General features: G+C 43.3%; 1 protein-coding gene across 5 annotated transcripts in view; it reads left to right on the forward strand.

The window, feature by feature from the left end:
• The window catches only part of ITPR2 (inositol 1,4,5-trisphosphate receptor type 2), a 247,831-nt gene that overhangs the window by 135,576 nt on the left and 87,242 nt on the right, over nucleotides 1-25,013 (forward strand). The gene's annotated exons all lie outside the window — the stretch shown is intronic.

A 25,013-nucleotide genomic window follows, 5' to 3' on the forward strand; every position in this document is an offset into this window, starting at 1 on the left:
TCTGCAGACTTTTCCACAGTGAGAAAGAAGGATGAAATAATGAAATAAAATTTCCTCCTCTCTCTTTGCTTTAATTCCCACCAGTGAGCACCTTCTACTGTCTTTGTCTTTCATGTGACCACTGGAAGGTAGCCTGTGTCATTTGCTGAAGGAACAGGAAGCAAAATAGTTGTAGGGGCTTATTTCACAGATTTTATTCCTATTTCTGCATCTACTATGTCAACTCTATTGTTGCACCTCCCCTTGGTGGTGAGTTTCTGGTCTCTGGTGCTCTCCTGACTCCATCCTTGGATTTCCTTGCAGTCAGCCTCTGAGGCAGCACTTGCTTGTGCTTTGTCTTGCTTAGCACCACAGCATCTAATCATGCTGGGAATCAAAGTTGATTTTCAGAAGTTTGATTTAAGGTATATAAACGACACATAAAACCTCCTGGCCATTGATTGGCTTTCATAAGTAATTGTGGCTGATTATTGCAATCTCCTGGGAGTTCTGCATTAAGTCCTAGCCCTGTTTGTATTGATTAGGTCACTAACTGGAGTGTAACCTGATCTACAGCCCCTCTCTTCCAGAACAACGTTAAAACACTTGGGGGAAGCAGTGTGTGGAGGGCGCTCACATTGCCTCTGTTCAGATAGCTACTGTAGTATCTAAGTGTATTTATCTAAAAGCCTGCTTCAGACTGGCTATTTGGGAAGAAAAGCAGGAGGGACAGAAAGGACTGTGCTTGGACTAGATCTGCCCCATCGTTATTTGGGTTTATAATCGCCGGCCATTTTCATACCCATTTTACAAAACCAGAAGGATCTTGGCCTGGGATTTTTGAAATTTTTTAGGCATATCTTTTTATGTTTCACCATAGTGCTTGATATCAGTTTAATTTCTGTGTGAATGTTGCCTCTAGACCTATTTACACACCTCAGTTTGTATCTGAGTAACATTTCCAAAAGCACCTGAGACATGTAGTCTGATGTGTGCTCACTTTGCAAATGATTGGAGCAGTTTAAAATCTTAGCATTGCCTTGCTGCCCTGCTTAAAGTGTCTGTCCATACAACAGAGCTGGTGGGCCAGGAACAGTGATCCAGCAGCTTCAAAGAGGGTTCAGAAGCTTAAATTAAAGCCTTCTCAGTGAATTGGATGAAGTTGTTGAACTCTTGACCTAATTGTGCTCATGTGCCGACTTCTTGCCTCGCTGCAGCTGCTGGCATGGCAATGCCTTAGGTATGGACAACCTTCTGATTTCCCAACTGTACACAAATCAGGTCAGCACCTCTGGAGGAAAAATATGCTCTCTGATATCATGTATATATTACATCTGATGAGATGTGCTAATGGATGATAGGGCATTACAGAATGTGGCAGAATCCAGACCTGTGTGCCCCTCCCTATGGCAGCTCCTTCAAGAAACACTACTGTAAATGAATGGAGCCCTTCAGGAAGGGGTGCCTGTGCTGCAGAACACACACTTTATTTTTTTTTCTCACTGTTTTAGGTGTTGAACTACAGTATAAATAATTGAAAACTGCATTTTTAAGCGTCAGTAGAACAAAGACTCTGTAAGCTGCTTAATTGTCAGAAATAAGTAGCTGCACTTTTTGCCTTTTTTGGAAAAACTCATGAAAAATGTTCGTTTTCTCTCAGACATTTGCACTAGTGCATGATTTAAAATCATAGAAGTAGCTTTGTGGCCTTTTGTTTTGCAGGGTTAATGTTTCTGCATTCCACTTTAGATATGAAATGTAAGCTGTCCTCTCCCCTCTGTCTGTAGCAACACCACCAAATATACATGTGAAAAAACCAGTACAGCTTTGGTGGAAATACAAATGTATTTTATTCCTGTAAGGTGTGGTCCCAGATATGGCCACTGCTGGCTGTTGGTCATTTTGTGCCAGAAGAACTGAATCTTTTCATGTGGAGTCCAGTGAGTTTGTCACAAGCAATAGTGCCAGTTTATTACTGTATTTATCTACCAGTCAAGCTGAAGCCAGTGGGAGCTGCAAGTCTTTTTCTGCTGAGGTAAATGGCCTCAATGGGTTTTAGAAGCCAGGAGATTTTGTTGGGAGCCACTACAGTGTCCCAGCATTGCAGCTCGTTGAATCACAGACATTCTCAACTTAAGCTGCATTCTATTCTATAGCCTCATCTTTTCAAGATGATTTGACTTATTTGCATGTGCAAATTAGGCAGCATTCAGATAAATTGCATTTGTAGGTTAAAAAAAAAAAGAGGAAGAAAAAGAGAATAATTCTGCAAACGTGTTGTTTGCTGAATGTATCATACCTCAAAAGAATGCATATTTTAAATGGGAGAGTGGGATCCAAATTCCTTTATTTACTTGCATTTTGGGTTAGTGGCACTGCAGGCATTTTGAAGAATTGCATTTAATTTTACCCTGTTTCTGCTGTCAGTTTTATTTGTGCTGATGTATAAAAATACCTGTGTGCTGGCCTGTTTTTCCCTGTTGTCAATAGGCCATTTTCCTCACTAAGCTCAGTGTGGCTATGAGGTAGGTAGGGGGTCAGAAACACCATAGAGAACATGTACACTCAGTGCTGTTTATACTGAATTTTTCAAAAGAACACTTACATATTTTGTCTGGTAAAGGATGCTTTTGCAGGATCCTGCATTAAAAACTCTCTCCTTAGGAAGCCAGTTCACTGGAGGTGCAGGGAGGAAGAATGTTTGGTTACCTCCAGCAGTACCAGCCTGGTTGTGACCAGCACTTCTGGTATGGTCAAAAAGCTGCTGTTGTGGCTTTGGAATGGGAGTTAAATGCTGAGTGAAAGCTCAAATACAAGTGGGACAGACCCCTCGGTCTTGGAGATGCTTTGTGTGAAGGTGGTGATGAGCTGCAGAACTGAAGCCTCCAACAATTCATTGCAGCAGAGGATTGAAGCTTTGCTATTGCCCTGAATCCTCTGAGCCAGTAATTGCAGTGGCAGGAGCACCAGAGCTTTCAGATGTGCAAGACTGAACACTGGATATGGTCAGAACCTTAAAGCGTGGTAATTTCTCATTAGACCCACGCACTGACATTTTACAAAGAGAGAAAACCTACAGAAAAACAAATGAGCACAGTTTCACTTTCCCCCCTCTAGGCTTCAAGCTGAGATAATTAAGCAGAGGGATACCAGGAGGCATGTGATGGTGGTGTTTGTTCTAGCCAGGTGTTGTCAGCCACAGCGCTCAGAGCCTCGGGCCATCAGCCACTGTTGTGTTGTCACTGCTGCACATTTCTGGGGCTGTGACAGGCAGCATGATCCAGAATATTCTGAATTAGCATCTCTCATCTTCGGGGTACCCCTTATCCCTCCTGTGATGTGCATTGTTCTGGACTGAAGGACAATGCTGCAGGACAGCCCCCAGATATTCTGCTGGATTTTCAATCACGCGTATTTGTTGCTGGTGCAAAAACCTGTGAGAACTTGGTATATGGAAAGCGTGACTTATTTTTAAGGGGAGATTTTTTTTTTCTGTAAGTAACAGGCCCTAGAGATTTGCTCCAGCTTTGGGCTGTCACCTGCTTGTGTCACCTTCAGGAGCCTGTTCAGAGCCACTGTGCTTGGGCCAGTTGGGAGGCGCTTACAGGGGTCTGTGCCACGGGGAGTTTCAGGTGGAGTGCATTGCTCTTGTTGAGCTGGACAAGAACTTTAAATTCAAAGTTGTGTGTCAAGGACAGGTAATTTGGGAGACAACCCTCCTGACCCCCTACAGAATGCAGGTCCTGATCTAGTGAACGGCAGGAGCAGTTTAATCTGCTGCAGGGGCAGTGAACCCAGGCCTAACTACATTGCAGTCATGATTTTGCCCTCTCTTTAACATGTGTAATTGTTGACTCATCATGATGCAAATAAAGTATTTCCAGAGACCTAAAGGTACTTCTATCTCAGGTGATAATTCAGTGAGCAATGGTATTCACTACTTACTGGTACTTACTCTTTCCTCTGGTTATTTTTCCTTTGTTTGTTTGTTCTTCAAGTCACAAACAAATCTAATTGCAGGATGCCCAGCCTGTAAAAACACATGGTTGTAAATACATTTAATCCAAAAAGTTGTAGTCTCTCAGCAGCTCATATTTATCAAATTTTAATAATATGGTATGTTGTTATCCAGTTTTCTTTCAGAAATATTAAGCCCCAAATCCTGATGGATAAATTATTTTGGAACTTGTATCATCTGCCCTTCTCACACACATAATCTCTCCTCTAAAGGAGCATCTGATGTAAAATATTTTTTGTAGCTACTGATTTAGACAGCATCAACCAAACCAATAAAACTGGAGTAGCTTGTTCTGTGCTCTGAACTTCAAATGACTGATTTCTGCTCTGGAATTCCTCCTTTACACAGTGTATGGGACATAGGGGGCTTGCCCTTCTAATTTCACATTAATTCCTTCCTATGGATGTGATCTTATGAAGAGCAAACCAGCAAGAAAATCATAACTGCCTGCAAACTGTTTGACATCCTTCTCTATTGATATTGCTATTTGTTAAAAACAAATAAAAAAGAGTGCAAGAGAAGAGAGTTCTTTAATAAATGAAACTGTTAGAGCTCTGAGGATGATTCATCTCACCTTACTCAGGTACAATATTCATGGAACTGATCAGGATCCTTTTTGTGAACAGCAGCACGTGGATTTTATTTTTGTTGTTTCAAATATAGGTGAGATGAATTTCACTAAAGACTTCAGTACATCTAGAAGTTAAACTCCATGCTCACTATAGCTCTTTGAATCAAATTCTACATCATGAAGGCATCAGGATCAAAGTTTTCTTCCTGACTGGTTTTATCTCTTTATTTTAAATTATGAATAAAGCAGATTTTTAGGAATTTAGTGGAAGGTTCTAGCAGATCCTAGATTGGCAAGGGACTAGGTAAATGACCAAAGATATGTTTTAAGTTAATATGTAAAATGAGCCAACAGTTTTATCAAATAGTTCATGTCTCCAGGTGTGTGGAGTTTTGTGTGAGGATAGATTCATATGCATAAATAAAAATATAAACATTTATTTTAGGTTATTTACTCCTATTCCTTCTCTTTTTCTTTTACCTCCACGGTGGAGTTATATTAGAGGATAAATATTATAATGTTCATTCGGTGTCTTAGCATATTGTTTTGTTTTTAATGGAGTAGATGTTCTTGCTTAGACTATAAAGCAACTGATATGTGTAAATCCTGTCAGAGTTCCTTATCAGGAGGAAAACCAGAATTCCCATGGCCACCCTAATTTTAGTGATTGGTGGTTGTTCAAAGTGCCCAGTTGACATTCCAAGGGGCCTTTGCCTGTGCTTATTTGCAGAGCAGGAGCAATTCACATGGGTACAACTGGGGTTTCCATACCCTGGGCGTAGCTACACTGAGGTGGGAAGGGAGTCCAGAGGAACACGTGAGAGAAACAAACTGCAGGCACCCTGAAGTTTGGGATGGTTGCAAGATTTTTTGGGAGTCTGGAGAATAAAACTGCCTAAACTGTTTTCTTGACTATGAATTTGGAGGATGTTTCTCCCCACACACTTCCCACTCCCTTTTCAGAATTAATTCCTATACGAAAAGGCCATATTTATGAGCAGTTTCAGTACCACTGCCAGGTAATGGTTCTAATTCTTACTGGGGAGCACAGAGAGTGCTGCAGTATCGCAGAGACCACAGTGTGGCAACTGTGGACTTTTCAGAAACGTCTCCTGTCTGTGGGAGCAGGTCAGCTGCTGCTGCTGCTGCTGCTGCTGCACAGCTCAATTCCCACAGCAGTCAAATGTCTGCAGTAGTCGTGGAGGGGGCAAGAGAAAATGTCTCCTTTGGTTTTGATTTTCCTTGGAAGGGGAAAAGGGTTCTTTTGTTTTCTGGGTGGGTTTTTTTTCGTTCTTGTTGTTGCTGTTGTTGTTGTTGACTGTCACAAATTTGCCGCTGCTTTATTTAATATGTTTGAGCAACAACCCTGTTTGTACTTTGCAGTTGCACCAGAGATAGCAGTGAGCAGAATTCAATGCCTTGTATTAAGGATGGCCAATGAATATTTATGATAGACCTAGGGAGCCAGTAATAAAAATGAAATCAGCATGATGCCACTAGATCCAAATCTTTGATCTCTGTTTTAAGAGAAAATACAATAAAGCAGGGGATAATGGACTCATTATAATGGAATGGTTAGTTATGGTTACTTAGGGCAGCGTGAATAGGTGGCATTACATAAACTGCTCTAGTCCAGGATTTATGATCCAGAAATGTGTTTCAGGCACTGAGTTTCTACAGAAAACGTCAGTTTATGATATTGTTTGGGTTTAGTCGGTCCAAGCACAAAGAATTAAAGATACCTCCCTTTCATATAGCAGGATTGGGCATGCTCTTGCCTTACCAGGGAAAGCAAAAGCACTAGGAACCAACAAGGCCCTTCTACTCGATCTCTTTCTGTGCTTCTGCTCCTCATCCATCACCCTGTGAGCAGGTAGAGGGAGGGCTGGGCATTGCAGATGGGTGGAAATCAGATTCCACTCCCTGCCCAGGCTGTCTTGCCAGATACCAGATGTGAGGGGACACTTGGGGTTGTCAGGAGAGAGGGGACAGCTGCCGGTTTGGCATCACCAGGAGCACGCAAGGGTGGTGGCTGGAGATGTGTGCCACAGCTGGATGCACCCACGTCCACCAGGAGCAGGGAGAATCTCCTGCAGCGTGCTGAGACACCTCCCGGGAAGCCTAATGAAGGAGCTGGTATTTGACAGGGATGGGGAGCAGGAGTAAGTGAGCTATTTTTCTTTTTAATGGTCGCAATTACTTGCTTAACACCCCTGCCACACTAAGCAAGACGCAGAGGAGGGTTGATTCCAGGCCATAGATGAAAGCTGATCCCGAGGTCTCTGTCTAGCCAGGCAGGAGGAGGAAATGGAAACTCACTGTTTTCTGATTCGTTTCAAACTGATGTAATTTCTAAGGGACTTCATCACTAATGACATCTGGCAAGGGATTAGTCTGTAATGTGGCCCATCTCTTCCTTCTCCCCCTTTTCAAGAGAAAGAAAATATATGCTATATTGAACTTCAGAAAACAGCTATTAAGCAACCACAGCAACTGCTTCTGATAGGATTTTTTTTTTTTTTTTTTGTCTGATGAGGATTTTACCCAACATGTTTGGCCTTGGAGGAGTGCCTGGATGGTATTGCCAGCTGGAATTGTCAGAGCTGCTTTGTCTTCTGTCCCAGGAAAACAGAAGCCTGGCAGGCTCACTCTCGCTCTTATTTCATATCCCTGCTTAGTCAGAGTTGCCAGCCCCAAGCACCGAAAACCCTGAGTCAGGCCACAAACAAATCACGAGATTTGGCTTGAAAATCATGAGATTTTTTAATTACAAGTAGTTTATTTGGGATTTCTCTGAATCTTTAGAGTGTCTGTTCTTCCAATTTTATTGTACAAATCCCAGAGTTCGAAGTATGCTTTGTTGAATTATGCATGTGTTTATTTACTGAAATAAAAGCCAGGTTCATTTATGGTTACCTGACCTCTGGAGTTCATGGGGAAAAGCCCAGAATACCTAAATGATGTGTGATGACCAGGCTGCTCAGTGAGGGGCCTGCTCTGGAGCTGGTGATTGCCCTGAGGATTATGAGCTTCATTTTCTCAGTGTCACTTTGACCCGCAGGCTTTTTGCAGAGAGCCTGGAAGTGTTCCTTGCAATGAACACTTTGTGCAGGTTGTGCCCTGTTTGCCTCCCAGCAGCTGTTCCTGGGCAGCACGTGAGGCCCCATTAAACCCTTTGCTCCCCACTCGGAGTTCACACGTGGGGGATCCTTTCTGCTGCCAGGGGTGCCAGCAAGAAGCACTGCTGGCCCTCACCTGGGGGATGGGAAACATGCTCAGCAGGCTGGGTCTGGTGTCGGTAACCCCAGGTACAGAGCTGTCACTGGGGGCTGGGGACAGGGCCTTGTCACTCCGAAAATGGCTTTTGGCAGACTTGTCCAAAACGTTTTGTCTCCAGTTACTGAGCAGTTACACTGGCAAAGTCTCCTTATACTCCTTTTTCCTGCAAGCTTTTTACCCTTACCCCCCTCTTTTTTTTTTTTTTACTACTTTTCTCCTCTTTCTTGTAAAAAACTTGATTTTTTGGCTCCTTAGCTGTCTACAGTAGCATTTGTGTCCCACTAGCCCTCCACCCAGTCTGCCTGTCTCTGCTGCAGAAGAAATTTAGATAACCTCGACTCTCAGGTCTTTCAGTTTTAAGACTCCTTACTGCTTCCAGGGGAACAACAAGCTTCCCTTGAACCAGGTGTTTTCTCAGCTGTGACCAGTTAGAGGTTCCCAGCTCTAAGGCTCCTCCCAGGCTGCTCTACTGGGTGCAGTTTAGCACTTTAGGAAACCAAACTCTTCTAAATATACAAATATTTGACTGCGGCTCTAAAAATGAAAATCTTTGCATTTAAACAAATGCTGGAAGCCCTGCACATCTTGGGAAGTTCTTCTTTTACAGCTTTTTCAAGGGGGCTAAAAATGTTCCTGGAGAATACACTGTGCAGCCTGAGTATTCTTAATTTTGTGAGGAGACCCACATTAACTAGGTTGCTTTTGTGAGGATGTAACAGTGGTAATTCACTGCTAGGAATAAAGTGTGTGCTGGCCAGTAAATTCACCCTGGATGGCAGAGAGGATTGTTCTGGTTATACGTCACAGTCTTTATTAAATTTGTCCTGGTTGTTGCTGGCACTTTGTATAGTCATGATAATTCCCACAATAAAACTGACCATAAGGACTTAGAAGGGGCCGCTTGAAAAATGGAAGTTGAACCATTTCTTCTGTTCCTTCATATTTAAGCATTCTTGCAGCAAAAACCATCATGCCTGGGAAAACCTCGGATTTTATTGTTTGACTTCGGATTTTTCTTCTGTGTGTGGAAATGTTTTCATGAAGAACAAAACCCAAACAGCCCAAAACATCAGCCAGAACAGCAAGTTTAGGAGATTACTTGGGGTTGGGGTGTGCTTAGACAGAAATGAGTAATTTGTATTGCAGAAATCTGGGCAAAGTGGTACTTATTTGTGCCTGTGTAGGGCACCAGGTGAGAGCAGTGCTGGCTGTGTGTGGGCACAGGGCTGGGAGGTGGCAGCTGAACTGGCTCCTTCTGGAGTCCCACCTGATGCTCAGTGAGGCTGCTGAGAAGGGGTTGCTGTCCCCAGTGTGGTCTGCAGGGAGTCACTTGACTTAGATGAAGCTGTTTATATAAAGAGATTATTTCCATACCTGTGATACTGAAAGAGCTTGTTTTAACTCAGTAGCAAATTCTAGCACTCTAAATACAGGTCTTTTACTTCCTTTTTTTAAAAAAAAAAAAAAAAAAAAAGTAAAAAACCCCAGGAAGTCAACTATTTGATATATACTTTAATTCATCATGTATTTAACCTAATTTTTAAACTATAAACAATTTGAAGCTAAAAAACCAATTCCTTTGTCTCTTTAAACTCTCTCTCTCTTTCCTATTTTTGCACATACTTTTCCCTTTTTCTCTATTTTTTTCCTGATTTTTAGCTGAAGAAAGAGTTTATTTGGGAGCAGGAAAGGAAATATTGCTGGAATAATGTTTTCTTTTGATCTGCCCCACAGTTTATGGCTTCTGTGTCTTAAGTTCAGTACTTTGATCACTATCTGTCTGTTTTGCTGCTAAGCCCTATGCAGTGTGATTTTACTATTGAGCCTGCCCCCTGCAAGAACCATGAGGCAGTAAAATCAGAGTAAATTAAAATACTTTTCTCAAGCCTCTTCTGCATGATTCTCAACTCTTGATTTCGCAGCTGAAAAGTGGCTGCTTCCCTGCCGCTGCCGATGCCGTGCCCGTCCAGCTCCATCTTCCAGCAGGGGCCTCCAGAGCAACAGGAGGTGGCAAAGCAGCACCAGGCAGCTGCAGCCCTGCACAAAGGGGCTCTTTCACACGCGTTCCTGCTAGGAAAGCACATGTGCAGCTAAAACAAGTTCCACTGCCCATCTGACTTGAGCAACAGCCACCCTGGGGAAGCTGTCTTTTTTTTTTTTTTCTTTCTCCTTTTCCTGAGATTGGTCAACAGATATATTGCCCTAATGCTTGTTTCTGGCTCGGTGAGCGCTGTGTTTAGGCTCAGAACTTTGGTAATTCTAGATGTTTTTTTGTGGTGAGGAGGGTTGCTGAAGGACAAGGGAAGGGAACTGACGTTCCCCCGACAGGCTACTCGAGCACAGCGTTGCCTCTTGCCCTGAGCTTGCTGCACAGCGAGGTACCACCACCGTGGGCACGTGGCAGTGCAGCACAGGGTACTTTTAAGTAGCACAAGCTCACTCCCGTTTCGGGCTCCTCTCCAGAGGACCGAGTGACTCACCTTGAGAGAAGGTCTCTCTGAAAGTGGAAGCAGGACTTTGCGTATGACAGTGCAGAACCTCGCAGGTTGGCAGGGCGCTCGTTTTCTCCTCCCTAAATCAAGGAGTGTGCTCCTGGGCTTCGTGAATGAAAGATTTGTTGGGGGAAAAAATGGCATGAAGTCTTTTAAAAAATTAATTTATTAAGCTTGGCTTACTGTATAAATTCTTGTTCTGAAGTTGGCTTCTATTGGAAAAAACCATGCTTTTAGAAATTTGCTGAAATGTTGGCATACACGAAAAGAGTCGCTTCTTGAATTGTACAGACTCCAGAGATTCTTCCTGCTGTGTTGGCCAACTCGATTTGCAATGCCTGTTCTCCTGAAGGAGGATTTCTGGGTCAAGGTGGCTCCAAAAATCTGCAACCCAAGGGGGTGATCCAACAAAAGACAAAGCAGAGGGGCTTGTATGGAGCACCCTCTCCTACAAACGTGCCTGTGGCGCACAAGCACTGCTGCCCAGCGTGGGTGGGGTTTGTGTTCCAGCTTCCAAGGCAGCCAGGTGGATATTGGTAGGAGACCTGGGGCGTGTGTTAACCCCACACTTCTCCCAGCACCTGGCTGTGATCGTGGCTGTCATACCTGTGGAAATGTTTATATCTGTCGTACCTGTGGGGATGCAGACCTGCAGATAGTGACACTGGGAGGGACCCCCGTGCGTGTAGGGAATCTGGCTCTCGTCTTTGACACGGAGAGGAGCATGTTTTATCCCCAACAGCCAATATATATCCATTATCGAATACCATTTGCCTTGTTTGCAGAAAATCCCTCCAGATGACAATGGAGGCACTTCAAAACCCACCTGGACGCGTTCCTTTGTCACTAAGGCAAGGAGCTGGACTGGACGAGCTCCAGAGCTCCCTTCCAGCCCTAACAATCCTGGGATTGTGTGAGTGGTAAGTGCGGTGAGCACGCATTGGACAGGAGAGGCTCGTCCCCAGCCCTCCCCACGTGCCAGGAGGGTGATTTGGGTGAGAGCTGGGCCCGGCTGGGAGCAGGACGGAGCAGAGCGGTGCCCCTGCGGTGCCCCAGGGCCGCTCCCGCAGGGCAGCGCGCTGTGCCGGGGGGATGCGGGCGAGTGCAAAGCACCGCCTTCCCCCTTTAAAATTGGCCCCCGTGCTGTAATCGCCTTTGCCCGGGCAGCGATTTAATGAGCTGTTTGGGCATGTGACCGCGGCGCATGTGAGCGGGGCCGCCGGGGGAGGCGCGGGCGCTGTTATGTAATGGGCGCAGTGTCTGGCTCCGTGCGGCGGCCCCGAGCCCGCGGGGAGCGCGGCCCCGCCGGCAGGAGCTGAGAAATGGCTCCCGAGGTTCCTGCGGGGCTGGATTTGCATGGAGCACGCAGCCCCTGCGCCGCCCGGGGGAGCCGGGAATTGCGCCTTATGTAACGCGGCGGGAGCGGCACCGGGGGACAAACAGAGCCCCCGCTCCTTCCCCGCTGCCCCCGCCTCGCCGCAAGAGCACGGAACTGCGTTTTATTTATTAACTCGGCCCTCCCCCGCTTTGCCGCCGCCTGGAGAACGGGTTCTGCAGGTAGCAGAGGTGCATCCCCGCGTTTGGGGATGCGGGATTTGCCACAGGATGCTGGAGTGCAGGCGCTGAGGTTTGGGCGTGCAGGTGGCCTGTGAGGAGTTTCCATGAATTATTTTGTGTGTGACTCCCCGGTGGCATTGCACAGGGGTGCCTCTGTGAAGCTGCAGATGTTCTTGCCATCAACCTCTCACCTTTTACCCAGTTATTTGCAAAAAAGAAGGTCCTTTGGCTGTGAGGAGGAAAAAAAACCCCACCAAATGTGGAGCATCTGGGGCACCTTTAAGTTTAAGCAACAATTTTTACTGATAACCAGCTGAGGAGCAAATTGACATAGCTGAAAGAGCTGAAAGACAGAGAAGTGCTTTCCCCATCCCCACCCTGCAGCATTCACCATTTCTCCAAAGTACCATTTGAAATCCCATCCCTCCTCCTCTGATGGAAGCTAATGTTCATTGTCTTGCCCTTGAAAAGAATAATAGTGCTGCCCAGGAGCTGTGAAGAAACCAAACCCTCCAAAATTTTGAGCTGTATTAAATCTCCCCTACTTTCTAAGGGCCAGAATATACTGCTTACAGGCAGTCTGATTGCATGGCAGTCAAAACATTTTCCTCTTAAACATTTCCCCTGCCACCACTACAGTAAGAAAATAGCCCTTTATAAAGCTGTGCTTGCAACAAACTCCAATGCTGTTTGATAAGAGCAGGTGTACTGGTTGTGCATCTGGGGAATATTCAACAAATAATATCACTTTATATGATACACATTCTATTATCCTGAATTTATTGTATTTCCAAGAGGAAGTTATTGTTAGAGTTGTTTTTGTATTAATAAGCATCACAAAGTGTTGGGGTTTTTTTGGTGGTTAGGAGGTTTTTGTCTTCCCTTCTGTTGCTCTTCCTCTATTCATTCACTTCACCTCTCTATACGCAGCAGACCCATGTTTAAATATACATTGTTATGTATAGTTACATAACCCTGTCTTGCAAAGAGCTGAAAAATGATCCCTGGCTTTATCTTCTGACTATTTTTTAAAAGTAACAGGTTTTGTGTATAATCTAGCACAGTCAAAAGACAGAGGGAGGCATGCTGCTGCTACATAAGGATCGTTTTCCACAAATCAGAACAATAATAATAGAAATTATACCCCAACAAATATCATATGCTGTGCTTTTGCTAGCCAGTGAGTCTTAAAACCAGAGAGTATAAATGTGTTTGCTAATGAGTGGATACTGAGTTGATTTAATGAGTTGATGATGCAGTTGGTGACTGCTCATTATCGTCAGGGAATTTAACTTGCTGCGGCAACTCAGGAAATAAATGAGTAGAGCTCAGACTGGACTGTGCTGTGAGCAAAATGAGAACTTTTCCTCACTGTAGCTTTAGGAGTCTTTGGTTTTTCCTGCTTCATATCAGCCATGCTGAGCTGTGTTTCAGGTCCTTTAGCCATCCATTGCTGATGCTTCCAAGGATAGGTATGGAAGTGGTGCCAGACCCTGCCTCTCATGAGCAGAGGGAGTGCCCAGACAGGTAAACAGATTCAGAGGTCTTGACAGCTGGAGATTAACAACAGGCCTCCTCTCAGAATAAAGGGCCATTCTTCTCCCAGGCTGTGGAGAGGGAATATTAAGACTCTGGTTATCATCTAACAGGCATTACAGAAGATAAAGGAGCTCCAAAGGTATGGAAAGCTCTGACTACAGCCTGAGCAGGTCAGGTTGCTTATGAACAAAAGCATGCCAGGAGTCCTGCTTGACTCTGCCAGTGCTAAAAGTGTTTGACTGGTCAAATGGAAACACCTTATTCAGGTACCACTTATGGAAAGAAAACAGCAAAACTCTTCCCATTCTATAGCCTATATTTTGTAGGGCTTCATTCCTTATATACCAATGTGCCCTCCAAGCTGTGGGTTACTAGATACTGCAGAAGCACAGCACATAAAGAATGGCATTTGTTTTATTTTGGAGTTGTTAGAAAATCGGTGTCCCTGTAGGGTATAAATAAAGTAGAAGAGGGTTTGTGTGTTTGTGCTTCAAGGCAAAAGTTCTTTATCCTTAAAATATACAGTTACAGAGAAAACTGATTATTTTTTCCCCTCCTTGGTTCAGAGTTTTAGAGTCTGGTTCTGATTGCTCGTGCTTTGCTGCTATTGCCTGATTTTTACACGGTGCTGGAACTCAGAGATGTATGCAGTAAAACTTTAAAACTGTTGAGTTTTGAAAATGTTCACCTGTTTGAAAAAAAAAAAAAGAAAAAGAAAGCCAGCCTACAGAGAGTTTTAAAAATAGCCCAAATCCTCCTGGAATTCAATTACAGATGCCTGCCAGCTGCTTCCCCTGCCCAGGACGTGCATTTCTAGTTTCTCTGTTCCTCTGGATGTTCCGTGCAGGGGAACAGCCCGTGTGACATGACTGATGAACAGAGAGATTGGAGAGAGAGGTGCTGGGGTATGGCCCCCTGCCATCCCTCCATCCCACCTGCTGCTTGGGCTGTCCTTTCATAGTCACGATTTGAGCTGTGCGATTGTTGTACAATGTGGATGCCGACTGTGCGGCCACTGCTGGGACTGGCACTTTATTCTCATGCTATGTGCAATGACTTTTTCAAAAGCTTTTTATTTAGCCCCTGTAGCACTGCGTCTTACAAAAAAAACATTATAAGAATCCCATCTTCTTGGATCTGTATTCTGGCTGAGTTCACAGGCACACATTATGTCCCCCATTTGCTAAAACACCGAAGTGCAGACCCTGAGCTAAACTGCAGGCTTCATTTCCCCTGGAAATATATGCAGATTGTAATATATTTGCCCATAAGTGCCCATGCTGGATTCTCTCATAATATGGACCTTGCCCTTAAGGAATTGTTTCCAAACTTGTGGTGCAGGATCAAAATTTAAAAAAAAAATTTAATAAAAGGCAAAACACCAAAACTGTGCTTACTTATTAAATTACATGGACTGTCTTTTGTTGCATATCATCTTTTTTTTGGTCTGGTTGGAGATGATTCAGCTGTCCAGTTGCAGGAGAACATTTTCCAGCAACGTAGTTTGGATGTAATCCTCTTTCTGGTATTGTCCTGTTTTCTCCCCGTAGGCTTTCTGTGTGTGCCCATCTGTGTGTGGCAGTGACAGGAGCTTTCCACCCAGTCTGGCTGTCTGCAGGATCTCACTGGTTCTGTGCTGCCTTGCTCTCTTGGGTATCATTTGACTCTTTGATTGGGAAGAATATGGTTTGAGGGTTTGTAGCAGAAATTCATTTACTAATTCATAGGGGAGGGAAGTGGGGGAGGAGAGGGAAGGGAAATAATTCTTTGGTACAGAACAAAAATCCTCCAAGGACATAGTTACAGTATTTCTTGTTAAAGTACAACGTGTTTGTTTTCAAATCGTGTAGAAAATGCAGTGATTCTGTGGCTTAGGCTGTTACCTACTTAGCACACAGCTATGCTGCAGATACAGCTGTTCTGAGCTGAGCAGTCCCTGCTTGATGTCTGGTCCCGCTGATTTCAGGAGACAATTCTTATTCACAGGTCTTCACATAATATGACATGGCTGCCTGAGAGCTGGAGACATGAACGCCCTGTTTGATTTGAGATTTCTCAGTGATTTTTAATTTTGGTGCAGAGATCCCAGCAGAACTGATTTTAATTAAGAACATGATCCATAGCTCTTAGATTTAATGATGGGATGTGCCTGCTTACAGTGTGCAGTGCTGCCCTGCCTTAGGGATCTCTAGGCTAGCTCCAAATTAACCCATTTCACAAATTAGTTTCACAAGCAGAATTTTGCAGCTTCCCTGTCTGGTGTTGTCTGGTTTTGTGTTTTCTGAGGTTCCTCTCCATAGTGATGCATGGATGCACCCACGGCCTCTTATGAACTGAGGTCAGATTTGGTGTTAAAATCAAGCAGTTCTTTGCTGTTTGATATGTAGATTTTTTTTCATCCTAAGATTTTAAGTCAGGCTAAAGGTCAGTGCTTCCAAATTTTATTTTTAAAGGAGGCTGATACCTGTGTGGTAAAAGTGATGAAGCTGATGTCTGAGAAGCAGAAGTGCACACAGCAAGTCACTGGAGCTGACAGATTTCAAAGGGTTGGTTGTGTAAGCCACTAGCTTGGATGGTTTGATGTAATGCTGTTTCCAGACACTGTGGGGATTGCATGTGCCAGTGCTGGGTGTTGCCAGACAGAAACCACAGCAATTCACCCTCAACATAATTACCACCTACAGCAAGGCTAGCAGCTTTTAAATGAGGAGGAGTGGGATTCTTTATCTAGGAAAACACCAAGGAGTTTATGTCTTTCTGTAAATCCACTTAATCTCTTCATTAGAAGGGCAAGGAATAGTGGCAAACCTCAGCCAACACTGTGCATAATGAAGTATTTTTTAAATACTCCCTTTGATGTTAAACTGTAGCACAGGCAGAATCCAGAAAAATCAGGTGGCGTTTCTTGCAGTTCATACAGCATTAGCAGTGGCTTTGGACATGCAGCCTGGCTCTGTTACATGGGAGGCTTTAATGTGCATTTTGAGTACTCTTCTTCCCTCTCTCTGGGTACTAAAATGAATAATATTGCAAGTATAGCTCTAGCCACTTATAGGCCTCTTCTGGATGGTCGGTTGCTTAAAATACACAGCAATGTTGTTAGAGGGAAAAATGCCAAGTTAAATATTTGTATTTAATTCTTTACTTCCTTTTCTTATCTACTTTACTAATTCCTCTCATTAATAGATTAAGAAACAAGTTTTCTAACAACTATAGAGGTTGGTTGTGTGTGGATGTTGGGGAATTGTATCCTTCAGGGAGTGCAGACACGCAAAACCAGATGCTTGGGATTTGATTGTTTTGCTGTGCTGGTAGGAGTAACAGATCAGGGGAATGTAAGGTGGATTCCTCTGCACCTGATCCAAATCCCATTAAAGCCAGTAAAAAGATTTCTAATGTTATTAGAGTCATGATGGGATCACTCCAGCCGCACTTTCCCTGTTCCCTTGCTGCTAGTGTTGCCTGCTCAGTGTTCCCAGTGGGATCAGTCATAACAAGCAGGAAGTTTGCACCCTTGCCCATCAGGAAACTGGTGTTTACAGGTTTAAAGGTTTCCCAGTCATTGCACCTGCTCCTGACCATTACAAAACTCAGGTAGCTGTAGTAGAAATGCTGATGGGGAGAGCTGCAAGGGGACCTGAGCACCCACAGTGCTCTCAAACGAGCCAAGTGGGCCCTTGGCACTGTGTTATTCAAAATCTGCCTAATTGGTTTGCAGATAGAATCAATTACTTTGCCATTTAAGTGATCTGTATTATTCCTTCCTGTAACTGTGGGCACAAAGCCTGATATTGAAAAAGTGGTCTCTCGTGGCACAGATCTAGGGTTTCAGTCATTTGGATGAGCCCCTTTTGATTTGTGCCATGAAGGGTGAAAGATGGTTCTGTGCTGGCGAAAACTCAGGGTGCCTTCAGTGCAAAATTCATTACAATGCAGGGGAATGCACCCACTGCCAAAAATATTTGACAGAGCATGAAAGGAGTCCACTTTGCTCTGTTAGGTATGTCTGCAAAAAGCTGGAGGGGTACCTGCTATTTGCTTATGAAACATTGCAGGTATGCACATCTGTGCTCAGCTGAGTCTCACAAGCTGAATGCCCCCCTCTGCATCCCACATCAGCTCCAACTTCTTCATTGCTCCTTAGTCTGTAACTTGCAGCTCTCCCAGCCCATTGTTCTGCTGTCCTGCCTCATGGAAGGGTTTGGCCATCACAGATTTGCATTAAATACATCTATAATCTTGTTGAAGCATCTTAATTAATGTTGTAAGAACCAGCTACGAGCACCGCTTTTGATCCGTGTGAGCTCCTGGCTGTGGAATATTTGAAATGATCATAAATCTCCTTGGGATGGATTTTTCCTCCCCTGAAACATAACCCCAGCCTCACCTGCACCTGAACTTCTTTTGTGTGTAATTTAATACCAGAAGCAGGAGAAAGCATCTCGAGTGATTTCCTGTGAACCTTTGCTCGAGGTGAAGGAGGAGACAGATGCATTCACTGCCTGAAAAGTGGTTGGCTGTTGGATCAATAGATCAGATAGTTTGGTGTGAGGGAGTGAATCTCTTTTGCCACTATTAGAATGGTATGAAGCAGATTTTCTTTTCTCATTGAGACTGTCTGTGTGACAGGTGCAGTGGTAGTCAGGCCAAGAGATGGGCTTGCAGTTGTAAAGCTGCAAAATCTCTGGCCTCTCTCGAGGCTGAGGGCATTCAGTAGGCACACAGCTCACTGCCCAGCAGGTACAGTCAGCATCTCCCCACGAAGACCCAGTGCTCTTGGAAGGATGTGGGAATACATTGTAATATCTCATGTGAAAGCTCTGTCCTTCAATGCAATGAGTGTGGGTGATACCATCAACCCTGTGGTAGTGTTTACAGAGTAACTTGTGCTGTCAAAGGGAAAATTTAAAATAATTGCGGGTTTTTGACTCTGACTGCATCTCCCTCTGCCTGTTCTGTGTTGGCTCAAGTTTGGAGTCCTAATTTAGGTAAATTCTGAAGCAATTCTGCCTACTTGCAGGTCGCATTATCATCAGTGCAAGGCAAGGACCATAGCATCTTTCAGAAGCAGACTGTAAATTAAGGCCTACAAGATCTGGCCATGTCCTCTCAATCCTACTTTTGTCTTTTACCTTAGGATAGAAGATTTATATTTGTATGTCACAAAGCAGATCATAGTGGTTATCTCAGAGCTCACTGTTATTTTGCAGTGTTTTTATGAGGCCGGTAGCCTAATGCTGCAAAGTTGTTTGCAATGTTAAGCTTCTATACCTAAAGCAGTGAGGTATCCATGGTAACCGTCTTGCCTGTACACAGTCCCTCGGCAGCCTTTTCACACAGGTCACAGCACGCACGTTCCCAGAAACTGACTCAATTTAGTCTGCCTTAAACATCAGGTAATTTTAAAAAGACACTGGTTCTGACTTTTTTTTTTTTTTCCTTTGGTAATAGAATTTTGTTTTAATTAGCCATTCAAGCATTCTGCTAGTGAAAACAAAATAGAACACCTTTGCCACTGTAAATATGTCTGTTGCTCAGACCTATTCAAATTAAACCTAAGTCTTGTGCTAAAAATGTTAAGGGCTTTGCAGCAAGCAAATTCCAAATTAAAGTTTCTGCTTAACACTGCAGAAACATCCTGCTGTGAAGTTTACAATAGCATTTTTTTCATCTGGGTCCTCTGTCAGTACTTGGTATACTCAGTTTCCTTTGACTTCTCTTGTAGTTGAGTCCAAGATTAAACTCTGAAAATTACCCTCCTTCCTTCCCCATCTCCTTGTTGATTTGCAGAATACATGTTCATTAAGACGAGTTTCTGTTCTTATCTATAATGATTTTTTGCAGTTGTCTGAGGTTCTTATCTGCATATACCAAAGCCTGAGGAAAATTCTCTGCAGAACCAGATGCCATGCTTGGAACTTTTTCATCTGCCAGCTTGCTTCCATCTTAAACTTTTCCTGTCCTATTTTTTTGGACATAATTTTGCTTCATCTTGGTTTGTTCTATCAGTTCCAATGCTTTTGCTGTAGTGAATCATCAGGTGTGTTTCTGCTGAGAGTTTGGCTTAGTGACTCAAGTGTGGAGGAGAAGGAAAAGGCTCAACTTTAAGGCTCAACTTTTAACCAGATGCTTCTTTCCCAGACACTCACTTGCCCTTTCCCAGTCTCCTCCAGAGCTGCTTTGTTAAAAAAGAGGCGTGATTACCAGAGTTACTGAGGGGAACAAGTTACAAATCAAGTGTCACATGGATTATAATGTGCCCTTGGTACAGCCAGGGGACAGAGAGAAAAATGGCAAATTCAGAGGGGACAAGGAGGAAGAAAAAAGATGGAGGACAGCAAAGCAGGAGAGACAAAATCCAGATCCTCTCCTGGTCTCCTGCATCATCCCTTCTGCACTATATAAATCTGTCAAGCTTTTGGCTGAGTCTCAGCAGCTCATGGTGCCACAGTTAGAATACTAATACTTGCTTTTCTACATACAAGGAATTTTAGGCCACAAAGGGACATTAAGTATGTAGGTGGAGGCATCTGGGTGACACTCAGTCCTTTGCAGTCAAAAAGCTGTTTCATCATCAAGTGGACCCACAGGGAGACAGAAATGCACTAATATGTATAGGAAACCAATTTATGTGACAAAGCCTTTGCAAAGTGGTAATTAATTAAAGGAACTAAATAATGGTGATGTTCTGGTCAGTGTTATTTAGGGCTAAATGAGGGATCTGGTGTTCATAGGCTGTCATCAGAACTGAGAAGTCTGATGCTGTGGCTGTCTCTGCCATGCAGTAACATTCTTTAGTGTCTTAGAGGATGAGGTACTTTGGACTTTGTTAGTACAAAACAGAAGAGTCTTCTGTGGGACTGAGAAGGAGAATTTGGAGTCACCTGGCTGAACAAGTGAGTGTGTGTTCCCAGGTCCACACCCACAGAATGTCCACTGGGGAGAGGAGCCTAGAGCTTCTCTTTCAGAAGATGCCTTTTGTTCAAAAGCTGAAGTGTTTCTACCTGCCATTGTTTTTTATATAAACCAGTAGTATTTTGCTAAGGATATTTAACAGATAGATGAAATGCAGACCTTGTTCATGTTAGGATTTTAGTAATATGTTTTCTTGCTATGGCAGTTCTGTGTTTAGCCTGTTGTCATCGGGGTTCCAGCTGATATTTTGGGTGACTGTAGTGCTCTGCATGTCTCCTCATCAGAGATTTCATAAAAACTGTTTTTCTCTTGAATCTACATTGGGTTGCACTGTTTTTTGGATCCAATACAAATAGACTTGGTACACTTAATGTTCTCTTTTGAACACATGTGGATTGCTAAAGAGGGTCAGACCAGAGGATTAAGAGTGTTTCTTGCTGTGTGGCCATCACCAGATGCTTCAGAAGGTCTAAGAACCCCCACTGCAGGCAGACTTCAAGTTTTCTATTCTTCCTGAAGTCTTGGGATAATCCTTAACAGTAAGATCATAAATCTGTGGGCCCTAAAGCAAGAGATTTTGTCATCTTTCCCATAGTTGTTTTTTTTAACATTTGCTATTGTAACTGGTTTTAGTTGTTGTCTATAGAAATGCCCAAATCCTCTTCTGAGTCTTGCTGAATTCTTGGCCTTGGTGACTTCCCATGGCCATCTAATTATGTGTGGGCTAACAATTACTTCTTTATCACTTTTTCGCTGACCCTCTTTACATAACGTTGGGGGCCAGTTTTGGGGGGTGGGAGAAGAAACAGGAATTCCCAATCTCCCCATCTCCACCCCATTAAAGCTTTGCTGTACTTTTGCCATCTCTTTTCCAAGGTGAGAAATCTCAATCTGTAGTACCAGAGTTTTTCCATACCTTTGTGTGCTTCCAGCACTTCTCTGAGCCTTCTAGGAAATGGCAACCTGTAGAAAACATAGGACTTAGATGAAACCGAGTCACTGATCTAACTTGCAGCACTAATTTTGCCTATACAATTTCCCACCCTACTCCATGTTTTCACAAGGTTTTTTCCTGCATTCAGAACAGAGAATTTTACCAGTAATCAGAATAGCCTGAGCAGTCAGTTCTGTAGCCCCTAAAACTGTTGGTGGGTTTTGTTTTGTGTTCATTAAAAGCACTGACTTGGTGCCATGCCCGTGCAGTTTAATTCCCAGTTACTGGAACTGTAAAGCTCATCTTGGTTTCCATAGTGCTGTTGAGCCCTAATGTTGGGATGTTGCATTGCATTTATCAGAGAGATGTCAGGAGTGGGGATTTCAGTACCCTTGAAACACAGGAGAAAAAAAATCACTGTAACAGGACTTCCAGAGCAGGTTTCCTGCAGGCTCCCAGTCAATCTGTGCTGTACTTAACACCTCGAAAGAAGTATATGATGCTGTATTTCCGTAGCTACATGCTGTGCATGTAGGAACATTCCAGTGATGATATATTTCTCCTTGGAAGCAATAGGCATTTAGGCATTATAATAGCAACAGCTTCATAATAAATATATGCTAAAATCTGGTATGATGAAATAGCTAATGCACATGTGCTGCAGTCTTATCTGGGACATAAATAACTCAGCAATTTTCACAAATATTAAATATAAAGGGGCAATTTAATATTATGGGTAAACAGCTTGCGTATTAAATTTTATATAAACATGAATCTGCCTTTTAGTAGTGAGAATTTGAAAAGCTGAGACAGGCTCATGAAAATGGGACTTCATCTCCCCCTTGTCTGTACCTTTGAACAGCTGATTTAATTTCAAGCAAATTTTGGTCATTTTTTCAATCAGTTGTAGAGTGGCTTCAATGTTATTTTTTTTCTGTTCAACATAGAAGATTACTTTTTCCTGATCTTGGGAAATTTAGCATTTAGAAATTGTTGTTGCTCCTGAAATAAGATGACAGCCAAGAAGCTATTGAGCTTGGTGTGACAGCGAATATACCTCTGAAAGTTATTAAAAACAAAATGTTACTCTCTTAACAACAGTTATGAAATGTAACAGTTTCATGCAGCAACTTTGGCTAATAGAAATAGTTTATGAACCTTCTGCTGCAGTGTTGCACAAAGTCAGAGTTATTTCCATGGCAGTCTTCAAAGGATGTTATTGGCTTTATTTGTTTGAACTGATGAAATTTTAGACTCCAAGAGTGAAAAGCTAATATTGGGCTCTAATTTAAAAGGGAGGATTGAGAACTGCTTTGGAAACAGAGAGGTTTTTCCTAGTGAAAGTTGTCTTCAAAAATCAGAATGTCTGTCTGTCATTGGAAGAGAAGCTCTGTCAAAAAGTTCAGATATGCCAGGAAAGACCAGCTCCAACACCAAGTCACTGCAGGTTTGTGAATCAGTGGGTAAAATCCAGGATAATCCCTCAAGGAGCCTGGAGAGGTGCTTAGCCTGCTCACTAATTAATGACATTAATGGGAGGTGAGGTAGCCTGGCCTAGCCCAGGCTCTGAACCAGGACATGATTCCTGATTCCTGGGGAATAAACCTACCAAAGGCCTTTTTTCCAGCCTCCTGAGGAACTCAGCACTGGGGAGGGTTGTCATAGAACCCAGCTCTTCTCTCTGGCAGCACAGCCTTTGCCAGGGCAGGAACAAGAGCTTAGATCTCGAATGATGTTGTTTCAGCCACAAGATTATCCATTTCTCATACTTGATCAAGGGATCTTTTCCTTCTAGTGTGGCCTTACCTCCTAATCCTGTATTGCCATTAATTCTTAGTGACCTGGGAGTAGATTTGCTGTTTGAGGAAGAGGAGATGTAGCTCCTTGTGGTGACAGCCAAGTGTCAGCAGCTGTGTCCTTGATGAGAGTCAGCAGCAAGGTCCGACAAAAATCAACATATCTGCCAGAGGAGGTTGCTTAATATTTATTTGATATTTGCCACCTCTGGCAATTGAAGTCATGAGTCAGGCTCCTAGAAATGATGAAACTGCTTTGGTTTGGTTTCTTAACAATCAAAATCCCATCCACATATTTTAGGGTTTTTTTGTTTTTTTTTTTCTGGCCCTCTGGCTCTGGCCACACAGATTTCACATTTCCAAGTATTATTCCCAGGGCCAGGAGGAGTAGAAATTAGCGTGGTGGTGGGGTGGTTGTTTCTGTTCTGGACTTTTTTTTTAATATAAACTGGAATTCTCATACAAGCACAAAACTTTAGGGGCTGAACTTCAGGTGCCAGCTATCATGAAAAGGATTAGACAGTTGGGAAAGTTGACATGAATAGAAAATTCCCAATCAAATTTACTGGAAATTTATTCAAGCTGCTACTACTACTTCTTCTTCTTTTTTTTTTTTTTATAACCGGGGAACATGAATTATAAATATTTTCAAATTATCCCTGTCAAAATGGATAGCTAATAAAGCGCTAGACTTGTAGTGTTGTCTAACTTTGCTCTACTTTTCTGTTCGTCTGAAATGCCACCTAATTTTGTAGATGTCGTGGAATCAGTGCAGGAGCTGGTTTTGTTCCAGGTGGGAGTTGTTCTCCTCTGCTTAGAAAAGGAGGATGCTTTGTTTTCCCTGCCGTGCTGTGCAGCACAGAGCGAAGGGACAATCTGCCCATCACTGCAGTCACCACTTGGGACATCTCCTGCTCTATCAACCCCACCCAGATTATTTTCTGGAGCTGATTTGTGCTGGTTTTGCAGCAAGGTGGATGCTAAGACAATGTTTCCACACACCACTGATAACACTTTAAATACTGCTGCTGGCCTGAACAGCTTCAAGGTTGGTTCCCTTGGGCCGTTCCTGTTTTGCTGCGTGGATGGAAGCTGCTGGAATGTTTTGACCAGCTGTTTTCCTCTGCAGTGGCCACAAGTATATTTGAAGACTGGTTTTTTTCCTCTTAATTCCTGAAATCCAAGGAAACAGCAACAATTTGGTGTCTGTTTCCATCTAAGAATGCAAGAGGCGTTTCTCAGAAGCGTCAGGTGTGTTGATCATTTTGTCAGGCTGGCTTCTCAGGGCACTCTGGATACAGGATTGCTGATCGTTGTCCAAAGCATGTCTTTAAATCATGGGAAGACAGGATCTGGCAGTTCTGTTTGTTGAATATAGTGGTGTTCAGGCAGAGGTGAGTGACACTGGAGGAAAAAATACTTGGTTTTGACGTGGTCTTGGGATTGTTTTGAGACAATTCGTATGCCCCTTGGTTATTTTGCAAGAATGCTGAGAATTAGTTTCTTTTAATAATCACTTTTAAAAGAAAAAGTAATACAGACATAGACCATTCCTAACAGAACAATTCATATTAACTGTGAACATTTTTGTTTGTTGGAGAAAGTGACACAGTTTAATGACATGTACACAGCAAAACTACAAACCATTGGGAACCAATGAGAAGTACTCATTTAGTATTGTGTTAGTGCTACCCATGACTTGTGTCAAATTAAAAGAAAAATTTCCAGAAGCCTGTAACCTGCAAAATAATTCTGATAACATGGTTTATGAAATGCATGGGTTCCTGCAAAGGTAAGCAATGACACAAGTACAGATTCTGAATTTCTGAAGTGTCATCATCAGTCTTTAGGGTGACCTCACTGTGGCCTTGCAGTGCATGAAGGGAGCCCACAGGAAAGATGGAGAGAGACTCTTGGCAAGGGCCTGCAGTGA

Source organism: Corvus hawaiiensis, chromosome 4 (assembly GCF_020740725.1).
Source record: "Corvus hawaiiensis isolate bCorHaw1 chromosome 4, bCorHaw1.pri.cur, whole genome shotgun sequence".
Lineage (NCBI taxonomy): Eukaryota > Metazoa > Chordata > Aves > Passeriformes > Corvidae > Corvus > Corvus hawaiiensis.